Raw genomic sequence first — 19,443 nt, 5'->3', positions numbered from 1 at the left:
CAACAGTTGGCCCCCTTTCTGCAGACTTCTGCTGTTCTCCACAGTGAGGGCCCTGCATCGCAGCCACGTGGCCTCGCATGAACCCACCGCTGTGTGGCCTTGGGCAGGTCACTTCGCCTCTCTGTGCCTGTTTCCGCATCTGTGAGATGAGAAGGACGTTCCCACCTCCCAGGGCTGTGGCGGGGACTAAATCAGCTAATGCTGCGGGACGAAGCTGGAGCTTCTCCGAGGCCAAAACCGGTCGTGTTATCCGGGGAATCCCTCCTCACAACCTGATGTAAGGGCGGACCCCCACCGCCCGCACACACACAGTAGGGCCTCCTTCACAGCCCCACGGCCCCCCGTCCTTCTCGCAGTGGAAGATCTGTAGTGTGCACCCCACCCCACCCCTCTGCTGGCTCTTCTGCTAATGTCCCCAAAGCCGGCCAGAGCATCCTCGGAGCTAAAATAACCCGAACGGCAAGTGAAACTCAGCAGGGCCATTTCGGCCCTTGGAGACCAGAGGTGCTCAGCAAGAGGTGCTCACAGAGTCGGACTCTCCTCCTTCCCCCAGATGGTGGAGGGACAGGAGATCCGACCAAGGGCAGGCGAGTGAGCGGCTTGCCTGGGGTCCCCAGCACGGACTCGAGGTCCCTTTTTCAGCCTGTTCGGCAGACCCAGGCCCGCGCTGACTGCCCCCTCCTGCTCCTGCTCCTGCTCCTGGTAAAATGGCCTCTCAGGCTTCTCCACCCCGGGGGCTGGGGCTCGGGTTTGTCAGAACAGAGGGGAGGGACTGACGGACTCCGGGGGCGGGGGGGGCTCCTCTCCTCCCCGGCCGCCTTGCCGACCACCCCTCCTTCCTGCCTCCAACCCCTCCGGACCCACCACGCCCGCTCCTCAGCCTCCAGCCCTCCCCCACCCCCCAGGTGACCGTGGCCAGCACTTTGTTCCCTCCCTCCTTTGTAGGTCACCCTGTGGGTGATGAAGCAGCCTGCGTCCTGCGCAGGCAGAGAGGGCGTGGGCAGCGGGGACTCCCGCACGGGACGGCTTTTGTCAGGCTCTGATCGCAAAGCCGCCACGGCGCTAAACACAGGCCGCGTTAAATGGTTTGCAGCGCGTCCACACGAGGGCAATGTCTTCCAACGCTTAACGGGGTGATTTCAAAGACTGTTCAGACGGCAGGAACAAACTCGCGTGACTAACTGACCGCCGAACCTGCTCTCCTAATTTTTGAAAAGCAAACTGTGTGAATGCATCGCATTTTTAGCTGCGTCTTCGCCTTCTTCCTCTACCGTCCCTAACTGCCACGTATTTCTTCTGCTCGGAAAGCAAGGCTAGACTTAGGTCACCGTCATCGCCCCACGCGGTAGCCTTTTGGGTACAAGGGAGGAGACATTCGCATAACATAAAATAAAACGTCTTAAAGTGAACAATGCAGTGACACGTAGCACATTCCGTGTTGGGACCCCCCACCTCTGTTCCGTGCCAGAACATTCTCATCTCCCCAGAGGAGCCTGCACCCTCGAGCCACCCCTCCCAGCCCGCCTCCCGCCAGCTTGGCCGCCTTCTGGATCCTTCCTCTCTGTGGATCTGCCTGTGGAATCCCTGTGTCTGGCTTCCTCACCAACCTTGGAGTATGTGTTTTCAATCCTCTGAGGATATATACCTTAGAAATATGTTATTCTCAAGAACCTGAACACGCTTCCTGGAGGCAAGGAAGGAAGGTCAGTGTGATACGGGGCCTCTGGGACGGATGCCAGTCCCTAGGCCCGGCTCTGAGCACCTACAGGAACGTGTTCAGTCCTCGGGACGGCCCTGCAAGGCAGGGACCCTTGTTATCTCTGTCACAAGATGAGGACACCGAGGCCCAGGGATGTCAACTAACTCTCCCCACCTCGGTCAGCCAGTAAATGGCAGACGCAGACTTATGGGGCATCTGTCTGAAATCGAGGGCAGACATGTGCGGGTCGAGGAGCAGAGCCCGGCTGGAAATTAAGAACAACCTTGGCAGCCGCCGACATTCAGAGATGGGCACGGCTGTCCCGGGTGGGAGTGAACTCCCCGTCCTGAGGGGTGTGCAAATAGAGGCAGCAACCCCTCGGTAGAACATCAGTGAAATGAGTCTGGTCTTGCTTAGATGGTGAACCGGGAGCCCTGCAGCCCTCAGGTGCGGGGTTTCCAGATCTTGGGGCCGGTCTGTGTTAGAAGAGGCGGCAGGTTGACGGGTTTCAGGTCATTTTTGGGCCACAGCCTTGTTGCCACCCGCTCAGCAGCTCTGCGACCCCAGGCTAAGCTTGGGTCTCCCCCCACCCCTGGCACCGCCATGGCCGGTCGGTTTGTCATTTACCCCCCGAGTGAACGTGTCAGCCCCGACCTGGGGGTGCAGTGACGAGACAGACAGGAGCCCGCACTTAGGACTTCTCCTTCTGTTGGGGTATCATGGTCAGGATTAGACATGAGGCTGACAAGCGGTCAGGTGTTTGGTCGATGGGGTTGATTAGGGCCCAGGCGGTTGAGCGTGGGGTTTCCATAGAGACCCATTCTGCCTGGAGTCACCTCTACGAGGGCCCCACGCTGGTGCTCACGGCTGGTGCTCGTGGTGGGAGGACAGGACAGGACAGGGTGAGATGCAGGCTGGGCTCTGACGCGTTTGTCTGCCTCCCATCACTGTCGCTGCGCCTCCCTTCCTGCCGAGGGAGGGGCCTGTCCCCCGAACTGGCTTCGTGGAGCAGGGCTGGCCTGTGCTGAGGGAGTGCTGTCTCCCTGCCAGCAGGACTAGCTCCGGGCCTGTGCGGGGATGTTTTTTTTTTAAAAGAATCAATTTGTCACCTCAGTAGCAACAACAACGTACAGATGGATCGCCTCTCCGTAACAATAGAACACTTTATCGGCCTTTAAAACCAATTTCTTTAACTGTAAACAGTGGCTCTGCAGGACTTGTCAGAGCCCCTGGGGACAGAGTTTCTCTGTCAATCTGACAGCTCCCAGCGTCCTTTGTCCTCTGTCCCAGGGTCCCCAGGGAGGGGGCGGAACAGGCATTCCAGTGGGACTGCCACCCAGCTGTGTCTCCCTGAGGAAGAAAATGGCTTGTTGGTGAAAACATCTCCTGTGGCCCCAACACGCTTTCTTCTCTTTCAGCAGCCGACCCGTCACGCTGGAGCTGGCTTCGAGCCAAGAAATGTCTGGGGTGAAGCTGGCCTTGGGTTTCTTTAGGCCGATTGAACGTGCTGAACCACCTCTGGGTTGTTTTACTATAACTATTATTATTATTATTGGAAGGAAAGGATATATTTTAACTTAGACTCTGAGTGTGTGGAAATCTCTCCGTGTCTCCTGGGTTGTTGGGCTCAGAGCCTGGGGTCGGCTGCCCATTTGAGGAGCACCCGAGGAACCAGCTTTCCAGGGAATTCAGGGTCAATTTGGTGCAAAGGGAGCTCCAGCCGGAAACCCAGTTGGGAATCTGCCGACGACACTGAGAATGAGGCTTCGTCTGTGGATTTGCACGGGCCTGCCTTGTGCGCAGACTCAACGACCGTCGTCGGGGCGGACAAGTCCCTGTGAAGGCATTTCATCTCCCATCTTGGAAAACTGGGGTCCGACGTGCCTTCAGTGACGAGCTAGCCTGGGGTCTGGCCCTGGAGGAGGAGGGAGCGGGCACAGAGACTGACACGTGTTGGTTCGTTCATTCATTCGTTCGCTCATTCACTCGCCGTGCAGTGTGGTGAACGCTCAGACAACAGCGTGGCCAGGACTTTGGCGTTTTGGCTTCTTTGTTCTGCTGTTTATTTTTCTCTCCAAGCACGGAGGAGATGACAGCTGACTCAGCCCAGGTTGGGACACTTCACCGAGGACGTGGAAATTGAGTTGGTCTTCCAGAGGCTGTTAGCAATTCAGAACAACGTGGATAAGCATTGTGGGCCTGGGGAACAGCATGTGCAAAGACACAGAGGGCTAAGCGTGTGGCCTGTTTGGGAGATGGCGAGACTCTTGGTGCACCTGGTGCGTGACGGGGGGGACAGAACCCTCCGGCAGGTGAGGTGGGATCGTAGCCCCCTCCCCCGCCCCGCCACCGCACGCATTCCATCCGGGGGGCCAGTGAGGAGGCCACTGTAGTGGCGGGGGGTGAAATACAACCTGGAAAGTGAGGACGGAGAGGGTAGTGCTGGAGGCTGTTGTATGGGTGATGACAGCCGCGGTGGCCATGTTGGTAGTAACGGGGGACTGTCATGGGCACGCACCCTTGCCATAAGCATGCTTCTCAGCACCTTGCAGGCAGTAATACTCAGTGACCTATGTCATAGGAACTACTATACCCCCCTTTCTACAGATGAGGAAACTGAGGCCCAGAGAGGCTAAAGTGAGGTCACACAGCTTGGAAATGGCAGACTGAGATGTGAACTCAGACCGTCTAGATTCATCTGATACCTAGACCCCCACAACCGTGAAGATTCGGCCGATCCGTTTGTGAGCCAGGAGGAGGGATGGTGTCACTGCAGGGGACACAGAGGAACAGGGTAGGGGAGCATTTATGCAAGAAAGCGCGAGTGACAGTGGTCACCGCTGTCTCCAGGGTCATGTCTTCAGCATCAGCGGAAAAAGGGAAAGAAACGTGTTATCGGGGCGTGCGTCCCACGCCCGGGGAGTCAGCCTCGCTTATTAAGAAAAAAAACATTACACCGAAAACATGACCTTCTCGGGCGATTTGTCCCAACATTAAATAATGACTAATTTGAATTTAAATATGTGGCAGAAAATTATGCTCGGATCCCTTCTTCTGGAAAGGGTTCGGGCTGATTGCTGAACAAAGTCATGCATATTCATAGCTGTGCTTTAATCTTGCCAGTTGGATTCTCTGTGTTATTTGCTAACTTGGACGGAGAGGCCTGGTGGAAATTCAGGGCAGGGAGGTGTGAATCAGGGACGTGAGCAAAAGTTACTGCAGGCCAAGGAAAAGCACTGGCCCCGGAGTCCGGGGCCTGCTTCCCCGCTCAGCTTGGCGTTCGGCTTCATATTTGTATGCGGTGTGTAGGGCCCCTCGTGGAAGGCTCACAGCCTCTCAGAGCAGTCCAGGCGCTAAGCCCAGGGCCTGCACACAGGCTACCCGGCGTGGCAGAAGGATGATCCCCGGTGATCCCCGTGGCCCAGCCCAATCCACGTGGGTCCCAAAAAGCAGACACTGTTTCCAGGCTTTGGTTAGAGGGAGCCTGAGTGCGGGAGAAGGGCAGAGCTGTGCAACTTGGCTGGCTCTTGAGGTGGAGGAGGGGCCCGAGTGTAGCCTGGTTCATCAAACGGGGACTCCTGGGCCCAGGGGCCCGCTGCGGGGCTGACCCTTGCCCCCTCTCAGGCTCTCGCCTGCAGAACCCTCTGGAAGTCTGGCTCTTGAGGATTAAAGGTGACACCGGGTGGGGTTAGCTTTGGAGAAAACGCATCCCCACCCCGCGGGGCTCTCTGAAGCAGCCTTGTGGCCCCGATGGATGCCTAGGGAGGCCTCGGAGCCAGTGCGGGGGCACTGGGGGGCCCCCACTGCAGGGAGGGAGTGGGCCCTGTTCTTCCTCGGCCTGCCTATTTATCTGGGGCCTATATGAGCTGCGATTTCACATCTCCGTGCTTGTGTGTCAGCCTCTGGGGCACATCTGAGGCTCCTCAAAGGATTATATGGGGCCATTTCAGAAAAGCCCAGCAGGCCGGGGGTAAGGAAAAAAAAAAACCCTTTAAACTGGCAAAGCAACCAGGACACCGGCCTGGCTTTCCAGCCCTGCGAGCAGCCTGGAGCTTTTTCCCTTCAACGTTTCAAAAGATCACCCTCTGGTTTAGGCCACTCCACAAAGCCCCTTTCATTTCCTCCAGGGCTCTGCTGTTTACAGCGGCCCTGTGTGTTCATTATTTTGGGGGGCTTTACCAACAGGCCGCTTTCATCAGGCCGTGGCCGCTCTCATTAGTATTAAAAAAAAAAAAAAAAAAGGCACAGGCTCTCCTGGAATTCGCTGGTATATTTGGAGCCACGCAGGCCTGTTCCGCAGCTGGCTTACCAGCCCTGTGACCCTGGCAGTGAGCTGAGTCTCCCCCAGCCTGGGTGTCTGAGTTCTCTGAGCAGGAGAAGGCAGGCGATGGTGTTTACCCGCACCCAGGTGCCCTTTCCCTGCGGCTCCGCGGGCGAAGGCACTCCCCGCCCCGTTACACCCAGGCGCTGCCCCGTGGGAGAGGAAGCGACCCTGAGAAGCTTCCCTGTCCCCACCGTCTCAACGGCCGGGAAAGCCAAGCCTTGCAGAGCGCGAAGGCCCCGTGGGCCTGGATCCCGGGGGGCCGGGTGGAGCCGAGCCTTCGTCGGCCCGCCGCGGACACACAGCATGCGCGAGACGGGGTCCGCCGACGTGTCCGGGTGCTGGGGCCGCAGCTGAACTTGCCCAAGACCCAGCGTACCCTTCCTAGAATATAACCCCTACTTCGTAACATTGTGAGGATTTGTTGAGTGAATGAACGAGTGAGTGAAGGAATGAATGACGTAGACCAGCAAACGAAACGTCTGGCTCCTGGTAGGCATTCGGTAAATGCTAGTCCAAAGCCAATGCCAGTGAGGGGCCGCCCTGGTTACCTACCGCTGCATGACGGCCCCAGGCGGAGAGTGGACAGCAAGACCGGACGCGGGCAGCGACCGGCAGATGCTGTCATTGCCAATCAGTAGCAGAGCGCCGGAGCTGGGCAGTTGTGACTCCTCGTGCGGAAACCGCCCAATTTCGAGTGAGTGACAGTGTCGTTATGGCGAGACAGACCCCCGTGTTCCCCTGTGCCTCCCGGGAGCCTGCACAGAACACAGGGGCGCTCGGGGCTCCCTGCTCGTAAACCAGAGCGCTCCTGTTGCGGGAACGAAATGGGCATTTATTGAAATCCTTCCCAGGGCGCCTGGGCGGCTCAGTCGGTTGGGCGGCCAGCTCTTGATTTCGGCTCGGGTCACGATCTCACGGTTTGTGGGACTGAGCCCCACATCGGGCTCTGCACTGACAGCACGGTGCCGGCCGGGGATCCTCTCTCCCTCTCTCTCTGCGTCTCCCTGGCTTGCTCTTGCGTGGTGCTTTCTGTCTCTTAAAAAAAAAACAAAATAAGGGTGCTTGTCGACCTTGGTGGCTGTCGTACGTGTTTGCCTCCTGATGCGCTGTCTGAACGTGGCCCTGAGCGGGAAGTGACAGGAATGCATTTTCAGAAATCACAGAATGAAGGAGGCCCGCCCCTCCTTCTGCCCGGGTGCCCTGGCCGGGTGGCTGGCCCAAGGAAGGCAGACTTCTTGGTCGACCTGAGGGCCCCAGGCCAGGCTTTCTCCCCTCACACGCTTCTGCCCTGCCCGCTTCCAGGGTGGGCTCTGGGGCAGGCGAGAGATCAGAGATCAGCGATCAGCAGGGTGGGATGGAACTGACTCCTGCCTGGGACAGCACGCTGGGCCCTCCTCTTAGAGGCTGTGTGACGGGGCAGGCTCCTCTCCCTCCTTCTCCTCTACCCCCTCCCCCCCCCCCCCCCCAGGTTTGGCAATTTGCTATAACGACTCACAGAACTGGAAGAGCCAGCTTCACTTACCAGCTCATTATATACAGAATACAACTCAGGCTCCAGCCCCTCTCCCCTCCGGAGATCAGGGTGTGGGGCCTCCCAGCCTTGGCCTTTCTGACCACCGGCCCCATCCTGAAGCCCCGGGGCCCCCAGCCCCCAGTCCTCCCAGTAGCACACAAAAGACCTTCCTATCCCTCTGGAGATTTCAGGGGTTTTAGTGGCCGTGTGCCAGGAACAAGGGGCAAGGACCAGACGGGGCCGCTTCCTACAATCCACATTACATGATCGTCCTTGCCCTAAGGCCTGACACTTGCCAAGTGCCCAGTCCTGATTTGCTGCCACGATTCTGTGACACCCTCTCTGGTGGTCGTTCTACACGGCTGAGATGTGGTTCTGTTCATTGTAGCGTTCATGCGCTCGCAGGCGTTTACTCAACACCTACTAGGTGCCAGCTGTTACCTGGCTCTTACAAGATGGGGCAGCCAGCCCGTCCCCGCCCTTGCAGGGGTCACAGCCTGGCATCTATGCTCCCTGGGCCTGTGGGGGAGCCTGGACTCGCCAGGCTGCTGCCCCCCCCCCCCCCCCATCACATGGTATGGTGCAGAAACCGGGCCAGTTACTCAGTAAGGTCGGATGATTGCAAATAGGGTTTTCATTGGCCTGAGGCAGCATTCCCGCTCGCAAACGTGACCCGGCAACACGCTGGATTTTTCGGGGGGGGGGGGGGGGGGGCGTCTACTGCTCTTGGCAGACACAAAACAAATCCACTTGGGATTAAGCAGAAATAGGATTATTAAAGAGTGGGCTTGTAGCCTCGCACAGACGTGCACAGACGTGATTCCTTGCTGCTTGGGAAGGGGATTCGCGAGGGTTCCGGTGGGAGCGGCCCCGCCAGCTTGGTTGGCGAGGCGGACGCCCGTTACCGTCTCTCCGGGAGGAGTGCGGTCTTCCGGCTGCTGTGCAGACAGCCTGCTTGCGACCCGGGTCGCTTTTTATAGAGACTCGCCAGACCCGTGTGTCACACGCCGTCTGCAGAGTGCCCTCCCGGTGCCAAGACTCAGCTCTCTGACTCGGGGAAAATGCCGTTTAATTAGCCAGCTCAAAAAGACACGCAATTATGAGGGAAATTGGGCTGGAAGAACCCGTTTTTTTCCGATTTTTCTCTCCTTCTGTGCCGAAACCCATTCCTCCGCTCCAAGACCAGCTTGTTAATTTTTTAATGTAATTTTAAGTGGATGTTCTAGGAGGAATGCGCGTTCTTCTGGAAACTGGCTGAGCGCCGCGTGCTTGCCTCAGCACCTCACGGCTCACTGGGGATGGCAGTGTCCCCATCGGGGTCTCTCAGGCTCCAGTGGCATTTGCTGAGCGCCCGCCGGGCCCGGCGCTGGCCCAGGGTCTTGGCCGTCCACTCCCACGCGGCCCAGCTTTCCAGGAACCTGCCTCATGCTGCTGGAGCACCTCCGTGGCACAATCTGCCTCCGTTGAGCCCTTTCGGTGAAGGAGAGGCTGAACAGGGCTCCCTTGGGCTGGGGCAGGGGAGGTCCTGTTCTCAGAAGCTACCCTGGAAGGGGACCCCTGCCTCCACCCTCCTGGAAGGGCCCTCACCGTCGCGGTCCCCCTCCCTCAGTCTACCAGGAGCCACCTGCAGTCATGCACCACCCCAGGCGGCTGAGCGGACCGGCGCGGGCAGCCAGCACGTGGTGGAGTGTAGGGACTCCCCCGCCAAGTGAAGAGACCCCCCTAGGCCACCATATTCAGGTGGTGAGGGGCTCACGGGACACCCTGCGGATTTTAGGAGAGTAGGGGCTCAGCTCTTTGACTCTAGAAAATCCCCGCAGGGAAGCCCAGGGAGGCTCCAGGCAGCGTCCCATGGAGAAGGAGGCACCGTTGCCCTGTGCCTGGGACTGACTCCTGTGTCAGATGGAGAGTGAGTCAGGGCTGGGGAAGGAGACGCTTGATTTGAAGATGACTGCGGGGGTGGGGAGGCTATTGCAATAAGAGAGGGGCTGTTACAACAGAGGTGGGGACCATGACAACAGAAGAGGGGCTGTTGTAGCAGAGGAGGAGCCATAACCATAGGGGGAGGAGTCGTTAGAGCAGGAAAGGGGCTGTAACAATTGGGGAGGGGCTATTGCTATGGGAGGGGCTACCACAATGGGGGAGGGGCTATTACAACAGGGGAGGAGCTATTACTATGGGCGGGGCTATTAGGGGGAGAGGCTATGAATATAGAGGCGGGGTTATTACAAAAGGGGCGGGGCTATGAATATGGGGGAGGGGCTATTAGGGGGAGAGGCTATGAATATAGAGGCGGGGTTATTACAAAAGGGGCGGGGCTATGAATATGTGGGAGGGGCTATTACGGAGAGAGGCTATGAATATAGAGGAGGGGCTATTACAACAGGGGCGGGGCTATGAATATGGGAGGGGCTATTACGGGGAGAGGCTATGAATATAGAGGCGGGGTTATTACAAAAGGGGCGGGGCTATGAATATGGGGGAGGGGCTATTGCACGGGGAGGACTTGTTACAACAGGGGAGGGGCTGTCATATCAGGAGGAGGTTAATTCAGTGTAAGATCTGGAGCGTCTCAAAGGTAAGGGGAAAGGTGTTTCCTTTAGGGAGGAGCACACAGGGTGCAGGGCTGGATGGGTCATGAGCAGGGGGCATCTGGTTTGTGCCCGCTGGTCCTCAGGAGGGCTGTGCAGGGGGCTCTTGCCCACCGCGGGGCTGGGCACAGTTGGGCCTGTTGTGGGGTGGGGAGGCCCGACTGAAATCGGTCCGGCTCACTGCCAGCATTTTGTCCAGCCGTCCGTGTGGTCCAGTTTGGCTAATCTTTTCTGGACAGAGAATGGGAACCTGGGGGTCCGTGTCTGGGCTGACGCAAGTTAACAGGGGCACGGGCACAGCTTGTCTAAGTTCACAGGGCAGGGACGTCGTGCCGTAGCTCTTTGCTGGAGCACAGGGTGGGGTACTTAACCTCTGGAGTTTCGGAGAGCACGGGGCTCAGGTGAAGTCCCACACTGTCAACTCAGAGCAGGTCACGGCCACCACTGTCCTGACTCGGATCAAGAAGGTTCTACGGGGTCCACTGGGAGAGCTGTGTGTTCCCCCCGGAGGCCACGCAGTGTGGGCTCCACCTTGCTCATCCACGCCCCTGGTGCAGTGCTGAGCGGCTGTGCAGGGGGCTCCTAAGGGGCTCACCCTGCAGCCAGCCTGGCGGGACCCCAGTAGGGGCACCGCATAGAGGCTTCCTCTGCATCCGCAGCTCCCGGATCAATCTGGGGACTGATCAGCTCTCCACACTCTGTTGCGACCGTGTCTCAGGTGGGGTTGAACCAGGCCCGGTGCACCCCAGGTGAGCCAAAGATATGGGGTGCCAGATAGGCATGCCGGGGAGCCCTGCTACATATGGCAAGGCACACAGGCCGGCTGTTGGCGGGGTGGGAAGCACGTGGTAGAAGGCAAGAGGCGGCCCAAATGCCGATACCCCTGGCTTCTGCTTTTCTGGCACCAAAACATGTTTCCTGCCAAGCTTGCTTAAGCTTTCTTCACGAAAACCTTGTGCGATGGTTTCTTCCACTCTACGCAATATTCTTAAACTTCTCAGAAGCCATGTGTGGAAGCCACCACAGGTCCGCCCAGACCGCGACTGCCTTGGGAGCGGACGGTGGCTGCGTCCTCCCCAAGCCAAGTTAATGTCAAGCTGCACTAGGTCCCACGGCTACGGTCGTTGCCATGGCCCGTGGAGCCCCTGTGACGTGGGGGCCCGAGGGCTTATCGGTTTTGACGGGCGCGGCATCGGTGCCCTTGCAGGCTGTGAGACCGAAGCCAGGGTCCTCCGGGAAGACAGCAGAGCAATGCTCAGGGCTCCGCAGAGACCGGGAGCCTGGCTCACCCGGGTCCTGGCAGCTCTTGAGTCTCTGAGCAGGACTGTCGGCTCCCTCGGGGGCGGGGGGGGGGGGGGGGGCAGCAGGGAGAATCCGAGCATGGCACTGCCCTCACCCAGCATCTCAACACCCCGCCCTGTCGTGGGAGATGGGTCTAAATGAGGTGCTGTGAGTCCCCAGGGAGACAGGTGTGCTGCTGCAGCCTCCAGGTGGAGAATTGGATAACCCTAGACCCCACACTAAGCACCAAAGGCCATGGATCCCGTTGCCCCCCTTGCTGCTCCCTCCGGACTGCCCCCGCCCCCCCAGATCGCACACATCTCCTCTGTTCACCCTTCTGTTTGGTACCTCTCCCTGTGGTCGTGGTAGAGCCTGGGAGCAGAGCATCCCTGGGGAGAGACGAGAGAGGGCGTAGGCAGGGCGTAAAGGGAGTGGGGGCTTCGCTCTAGAGCTTAGCCGGCAATCTGAGAACCACGGCGAGAGGTGGGTGAGGTTTCCTGAATGTTTAAATGTAGGAGGGGTTTTGTGTGACCTTTCTTTAATGCGGTCCTAACTTGATTGCCTGGGGTACCGGCTTCCAGTTGCTGTCATGACAAATTAGTACGAAGTTGGTGGCTTAGAACAACAGAAATCTGTTCTCTTACAGTTCGGGGGTCAGCAGCCTGAAATGGGTTTCACTGGGCTGAAATCGGGGTGTCTGTGGGGCTGGACCCCTCACGGAGGCTCTTGGGGAGAACGTGCCTTGGCCTGTGGCCCCTTCTCCATCTGCGCGATGAGCAGTAAAACACCCTCAGCCTAGCCGTCTGACTCGGACCTGTGTTTGCATTGCCACGCTTCCTTGTTTGCATCGCCACGCCCCCTTGTTTGCACCGCCACGCCTCCTTTGCTTGCATCGCCACGCCTCCTTTGCATGCATCGCCACGCCTCCTTTGCTTGCATCGCCACGCCCCCTTGTTTGCATTGTCACGCCTCCCTTGTTTGCATCGCCACGCCTCCCTCCCACACTGACCTTCACACCTCCCTCTTGCAAGGACCCTGTGATTGCATGATGCCCACCGGATAATCCAGGATAATTTCTCATCCCAAGATCTTTAATTAATCACATTTGCAAAGCCCCTTTGGCCATCTAGCGTATGATATTCACAGGGACTGAGGATTAGGGCATGGACATCTTTGTGGGGCGTCTGGGGTGCGGGTGGGGCATTATTCTGCCAGCTACACAGGTGAACGTGGCCTGCCTGAGTCCGTAGAAACCGGCTTTTTGACATAGTGTGTGGTGTATTATCCTGAACATCCCCCAAGCACCGAAGAAAATGTGTGTTCCTCAGTTCTCTATTGGCAAGAACGCCCCAGGTATATCCTTGGATGGAGCTTGGTAATACCGTAGTTCAAATCTTCTATCTTGTAACGGATTTTTGTCTGCTTACTGTTGTCTAGAGAAGTGTATTCAGATTTCTACACCGAATGCAGCTTTGTGACTTTTTGGCTTGAGGTTCTATCGACCTTTGGTTTGTTTACTGTAGGGCTTTATTCCATTACAAGATTAAAACTTTACATATCGTTGGGGCACCTGGGTGGCTCAGTCGGTTGAGCATCCGACTTCGGCTCAGGTCATGATCTCGCGGTCTGTGAGTTCGAGCCCCGCATCGGGCTCTGTGCTGGCAGCTCAGAGCCTGGAGCCTGCTTTCGATTCTGTGTGTCTCTCTCTCTCTGCCCCTCCCCTGCTCATGCTCTGTCTCTCTCTCTGTCAAAAATAAATAAACATTAAAAAAAAATTAAAAAAAAAACTTTACATATTGTTATATCTTTCTTGTAAATTGAATCTTTTATCATTGAATTAGCGAATTTTCATCCATCTGGCAATGATTTTGCCTGTGTGTGTGTGTGTGTGTGTGTGTGTGTACTTTTCACCTAGTCCCAGGAGCAAGATAAAAATAGGCAGGTTTCTGTCTACACTGTGGATTTATCTCCAGTTCTCACACCAAACATGGAGCTCTCTGGCCCCAGCTTCAGGCTGAGGGCTTCCTGTTAAACTCCCTCTCTTGGCTTTGTCCCCTGACCCCCAGCCCTCATGCAGTCATCAAGACAGAGAGCCAAGATCTCCTGTTAGAAAAGGGTCCATTTCATCCATGAATCACATAAAAAACCCAAGCCAGACTGGCTTAGCTAAGACAGAAGCTTATTAGCTTGTTTCTCTCTTATGACCAACCAGTCAGGTGGTCAGTGCAGGGCTGAGGGTCTTCTTTATGTTTCACTCTGCGTGGCTTCTGTTCCCAGGCGTCCTCACAGTCCAGAATGGCTGCCACAACACCGGGCATTGTGCACATAGTCCAGTTCTTGGAAGGGATAAAAGGTGTGGAGAGCGGCATGCTGTCATTTTAAGGACACTTCCCGCGGTTTTGTTTCTGCGGCAAGGATTTCAACGTTGTTTAGTCTGCCCTCTTGCCAGTGAAACGGAGTCTGCCCAGGTGGACAATTCTGGATGATTTGTTATTTCACATCTGCCTCTGTTCTCCCATTCAGTTGTATTCCTTGTGCATTTGGCAAGCACATGTGCTTCTTGGTGGTGTCCTGGTGGGGTCCAGGTCAGGGGAGGGGCGGGGAGGGGGACTCAGCTGGGTCGCATGGGTGGCGAGGCGTCTGATGGGGTCCAGGTCAGGGGAGGGGTGGGGAGGGGGACTCAGCTGGGTCGCATGGGTGGGGAGGCGGCTGCTAGCAGATCAGGCCATGGAACCACCTGGAAAGCCCACCAGGAACAACCCTCGGGGAGAGGTCTCGGTGTGGACGGTCTGGGGGCCGGTACCAGCAAGACTCAGGTGCAGAAAGAACACACGAGGGGCACCCGGGCTGGGGAGTGGGGTGCCCCGGGGCCAGAGACGGGGAGCTCTGGCGAGAAGTGGTGGTCGGGCCTGGCCGTGTGAGTGGGGTGCGGGGCTCGCCTCCTCCCAGGCTGCCGAACTCAGGCCCGCACACCGCCGTTCCGGCCACCGCCCCCTCTCGTAACAATTTACTCTTCACAGCTGGGCTTCAGCGCGTAGGTAGAAAGATCTGGCGACTCAGGTGTGCGGCAGGAGTTAGACCAGCGAGGGTCCGCTTCACATCACAGACCCCGCTGCTCTTTATGACCCCGCTGGAGAAGAGGCTCGGGTCCTTTCAGCCAGGGGCGAGACCCGTTCAAGCCCGTGTGACCGTGGATTGCATTTTTTAACTATTTATTAAACGATCGTCTCTGTGGCCTGGAGACGCCGGGGCTTGTAATCCAAGCGTTAAGAGGGTTCCCTGGCGTTCTGGCATCTCGTTCTGACTCTTTGCTCGCGGCTTTTCGCTGGGACTGGTTGCTTCCCAGACCTGCAAGGTTCGTTTGCCCCGGTGGAATTTTCCAGCGCACCTCTTCCCGGCGGCAGAGTTCTAAGAAGGTGGAGCCTCTGCACGTTCTCCAGGACGGGGAGATGGGTTCTTTAGCCTCGGATCTCTCCTCGGGTCCTGCTGGACGGGCCGCATCTGCCCCCCCCCGCCGCCGCCCTGCCTTCTGCAGGGGGGTGTCATAGCCCATGGCGGTGTCCACTAGGAAGGCGAGGACAGAGCTGTTGGTGATGACCCCAAGTGTAGCATTCGCTGGCACACGGTGGGTGTCTTCAGTCACACTGTCCGTTAAAGGTTAGGGGGGGCCCTGGGGCTGCTGGGGATCCCTTGACTGCATTACCGAACAGACGGGGTGCGGCCGGAGCCGTCTCTGCCCTTTGGCCCCTCGTGAATCCTACACTCCCTACTGACTCTTCCCTTGAATGAGTGTTGAGCTCAGAGCCCAAGACCCCCAAGACCAGAATCAACCTTCCTGCCACTTGGTCACCAACAGAAAGCTGTGCTGACAGCTCTGACCTTTGTATTTTATTTTATTTTTTTATTTAAAAAAAATCTTTTTTAACGTTTATTCATGTTTGAGAGACAGAGTGAGAGTGGGGGAGGGGCGGAGAGGGAGGGAGACACAGAATCCGAAGCAGGCTCTGGGCTCTGAGCAAGCAGTCAGCACACAGCCTGATGCGGGGCTCGAACCCACCAACCCATGAGATCATGACCCGAGCTGAAGTCAGACACCCAACTACTGAGCCACCCGGGGGGCCCCTGACCTTTGGTATTTAAAATTTTTTTAAATATGTATTTTTGAGAGAGAGACAGATGCAAGCGGGGGAGGGGCAGACGGAGAGGGAGACAGAATCGGAAGTTGGCTCCAGGCTCTGAGCTGTCAGCACAGAGCCCGACGTGGGGCTCGAACTCACAAACCCATGAAATCACGACCCGAGCCAAAGCCGGACGCCTAACCAACTGAGCCACCCAGGTGCCCCCTGACCTTTGGTATTTTAATTGACTGTATAGTGTGACTGCAGATGGGCACTTAGGAAGACGTGTGTTGCCAACCTCAAAACCGATCTGTGTTTCTGGTATCATTATGTGGCTTCTGTTGACTTTTCAATAATGGAAAGAAAACTTCTGTCCAGCACTTAAACATTTGGATTTGAGGCAGCTAACTCCTTGTGCGTGTTCATGGGGACGTGCTCTGATCTGGAGGCAGGTGTCTCGTGGTGAGGTGGAGAGGTCACTTGGGGGAATTCCGTCCCCCCTCCCTGCTCAGCCCATGTCACTGTCCTCCATAAGGCACCCCTCCACCCTCCTGCCCCTCCGGCCTTGGTACTGAGCATTTCCTGCACACCTGGCATTACAGAAGCCACCTTGTGTCATCCTTAACGACAGTTCCTTGTGCCAAGAATTCATATCCCCGTCACACAGACAGAATTGGGGCTTGAAGAAGGAAGTGACTTTCCCCCAAAGAACCACATCACAGGTGGTTATGAGATTTCAACAAAGTCTCTTTGGCTCTGCTCGGGGCCACCCTGTGTCACCAGGATTTTGGAGCAGGCAGGATTTCAAGGCAATGTAGGTCCCCATGTGCAATTAGGGGTCAAGGCTCGAGCCCGCCCGCTTCTGGGTGCAGACAGAGACGACAGGGTGGGAGCCTTGCCCCCTTGGCCAGAAAACCCAGCCCCTAACCCACCCTCTAGATGTCAGCCCTGATCCAGGACCAGATCTGACCACATCTCCACCCTGCCGCAAGCCCAGGGGCCCTGGCCTTTCTCAGCCTCCCCTTTGGCTCCACACTTGGTCAGGAGCTGGCCTTTGAGGTCCCCCAGTGGCCTCTCCCAGGACAATCTGCATTTTATATGAAGGTGGGTCCTTCCTACGTTGGGGTGTGAAATTGTCCTTTCTCCTGTGAATTGGTGGTTAAGGATAGTAGTTTTCTTTTAACAACATCCCTTGGAAAAATAAAAGGCTAGTGAGCCCCCCTTATATTCTTGTAAACTGTGATGGTTGGCCCGTGGAGGCTGGAAGCCTGGGCACGGGGTCCCTCTAGCCCTGCGCGTGCCACGACCTGCCCCGTGCACCTTCACGCTGGCAGGCCCCCAGTCACGCCTGCCTGCCCACCTGCCCTCTCCCCGACCCTCCTGGCGAGGTCCCAGCCTTCCACATTGAACTCAGCTGTCATCACATCCAGAAAGCCCTTCTGATGGTGCCCCGTGGACTCAGATCCCCCTCCTCCGGGCTCTACCCCACAACCCCTGTGGCTGCTTCTCCCACCACATCCTTGCCCCACTTTGTCATCAAGGGCTTCTGTGTTTTTAAATATTTATTTTGAGAGAGAGAGAGAGAGAGAGAGAGAGAGTGTGTGTGTGTGTGTGTGTGAGAGAGAGAGAGAGAGAGAGAGAGAGCAAGCAGGGGAGGGGCAGGGGGAGAGGGACAGAGAATCCCAAGCGGGCTCTGTGCTCAGTGCAGAGCCCAACGCGGGCCTCAAACTCACAAACCGTGAGATCGTGACCTGAGCCGAAATCAAGACTCCGACGCTTAACCGACTGAGCCCCCCAGGCGCCCCAATCAAGCAAGGGCTTTTCTTCTTCTATACGCTGAGCTTCTGGAGGGCAGGGAGCATGTCCTGCTGTGTGTCCTCGGCCCAGGGCAGCATGTACGTGACCGGAATGGAGGCGTCAGGGCCAGAGTAGCTGTGGGGTTGGGCATGGGCTCCAGAGCGGTCAGGTCGCCGCCCCGTCCACTCAGGACAAGCTTGGGGACGTAGATGGGGTGAGCTGGCTTGAGGGGCTCTGCCGGGCACCCTCGTGGTGACCATGTCTCTTACGCATCGCTGGTCACGCCCCCCACCGGCCTGTGTGGACAGACGCCGTCGGCTCGAAGACAAGCACCGTCTGTCTCCGACTTTGTATTTTATTTTTGGCTAATGCAACTTGGCATTTTATTTTCTTTCATTACTTGCAGTTGTGCTCGAGGCGAAAGCTCCAGTAAATCTGTGACCGTCATCATCCGCGGGCCTGGTTTTCAATCCGAGGCTGATGATTAGCCCACTCTTGCCCTCTCCCTAGACTGCCTCCTCGGGGCCCCCGGACTAATCATGGCAAGGTGCGCTGACCAAAGTTCCGTGTCGGGACTTCTCTGGAAATCTTGCGGGCCCCGAAAGTGCAGAACGTCGAATGTGTTCAGAGGATGCGGTTAGCTGTGTCGGTGGGGATTATGGGAGAAGGGGACCTCAGAGGGCACGCATTCTCCCCCACCCCGCCGCCTCAGCCCCGCGTGTGTGTGTGTGTGTGTGTGTGTGTGTGTGTGTGTGTGCGTGTGTGTGTGTGGTTTCTCAGAGGTCTTGGGGTGAAGGGGGGGTGGCTCAGGCCTGGGAGGGGAGAGGGTGTGGAGACAGGATGGGGCAGCTCTCCCAGGTGGGTGTGAGATTCCCCTCCTCCTGCACATCCCTAGGGCCCCCCGAGCCATGTCTTCACCGTCTCCCTGCTGCCCTGCCCGCCCCCACCCTGTCCAGCCAGTGTGGGGGCAGGGGAGCGGCTGGCCTCTCCCCATCTCCCCAGCCCCTGTGCCTGCAACAGGTGCACACGGGCGGGGAGGAGGCTGTCGTCCGCAGCCCGCGGGCCCTCCCGAGACCCAGGCCTGCGGTGCTGTCCTCTCCCCCTTCCTGCGAGTCCCTGCAGGACCCGGACCCCCCGCCCCTCCCCCCGCCACCGCCTCAACCTCAGCTCTCCATCAAGGGCCCGGTGTGCTGGAAGAAAGTGCTATCAGTAATAACCCTTCACATCGCTACAGCGGTTTCCAATTTGCCGTGGACTTCCACATCCATTATACCGTTTAATCCCGCCCCACGGGTAGCCGCCAGGACGAGGGAGATAATACAAGCTAAGGTCTGGTACAGGGCCTGCCCCACCGTAGGCACCTGCAAAAAAAGACAGCTGTAACTCTAGGGGTGGGGAGAGGGAGGGGAGGCAGGGGGAAGAGGCAGGAGGACAAGCATGGGCAAGGGGAGGAGGGGGAGCGGGGAGCTGTTCTCCCAGCTGGACTAGGACCGGGGCCAGCAGCACGGGCTCTCAGGCCAGTGCTCCCTGTACCCGAAGGCAAGGCCCTTCCTCCCGCCCCTCCCTCCCAGAGAGGAGCCATGGGTTCTGTCAACCAGGAGGGCAGGTCCCAGGGCCAGCCGGGCCTGGACACGGTGGGGCCACTGCACTTGGAAGGGGAGCCTAGCATTCTGGGCAGAGGGCGTGCTTGTCAAATGAATGAACAAGCATTGGGGATCCCAGGCTTGGCCAGCTTCCTGAAAAATAGATCTTTATTCCACTTGACGGAGGAAAATGTATTAATTGATGCCCCATCTCTGCACACACACAAAAATGCAAGGGGACCTCTTAGGTGACCTGAATAACCCAAAGAATAAGAATAGCGAGGATTGAGGGCAAAGGGAGGCAGTGGACAGCGGCTCCATGGGGCTCCTGAGTCCAGTAATCTCATGCTGTCCCTTAGAGGCCACATGTTCCCACTCAAGGAAGGTGGGAAGTCATGTCCTCCAACGAAGGGGCAGTCCAGCCCCGATGCCTCCATAACTCTGAGGGTACCCAAGGGTACCCAAGGAGCACATGCATCCCACATAATTTCATAGGAAGGGCCCTCAGGAAAACTGCTTGTGGAAATATTCCAGGCA

The 19,443-nt window shown here is 57.6% G+C and overlaps 1 protein-coding gene and 1 long non-coding RNA gene across 6 annotated transcripts in view; one reads left to right on the top strand and one right to left on the bottom strand.

The window, feature by feature from the left end:
- Positions 1 to 19,443, top strand: part of SORCS2 (sortilin related VPS10 domain containing receptor 2) — a 535,095-nt gene that overhangs the window by 409,581 nt on the left and 106,071 nt on the right. The gene's annotated exons all lie outside the window — the stretch shown is intronic.
- Positions 8,589 to 9,784, bottom strand: LOC132692747 (uncharacterized). The gene is made up of 2 exons (XR_009616566.3): positions 9,161 to 9,784; positions 8,589 to 9,006 (listed from the first exon to the last, which is right to left on the bottom strand). It is a non-coding gene; the product is annotated as an uncharacterized LOC132692747 (long non-coding RNA).

Source organism: Panthera onca, chromosome B1, assembly GCF_046562875.1.
Source record: "Panthera onca isolate mPanOnc1 chromosome B1, mPanOnc1 haplotype 2, whole genome shotgun sequence".
NCBI classification, from domain to species: Eukaryota; Metazoa; Chordata; class Mammalia; order Carnivora; family Felidae; genus Panthera; species Panthera onca.
This window is presented reverse-complemented; position numbering and strand designations above follow the sequence as displayed.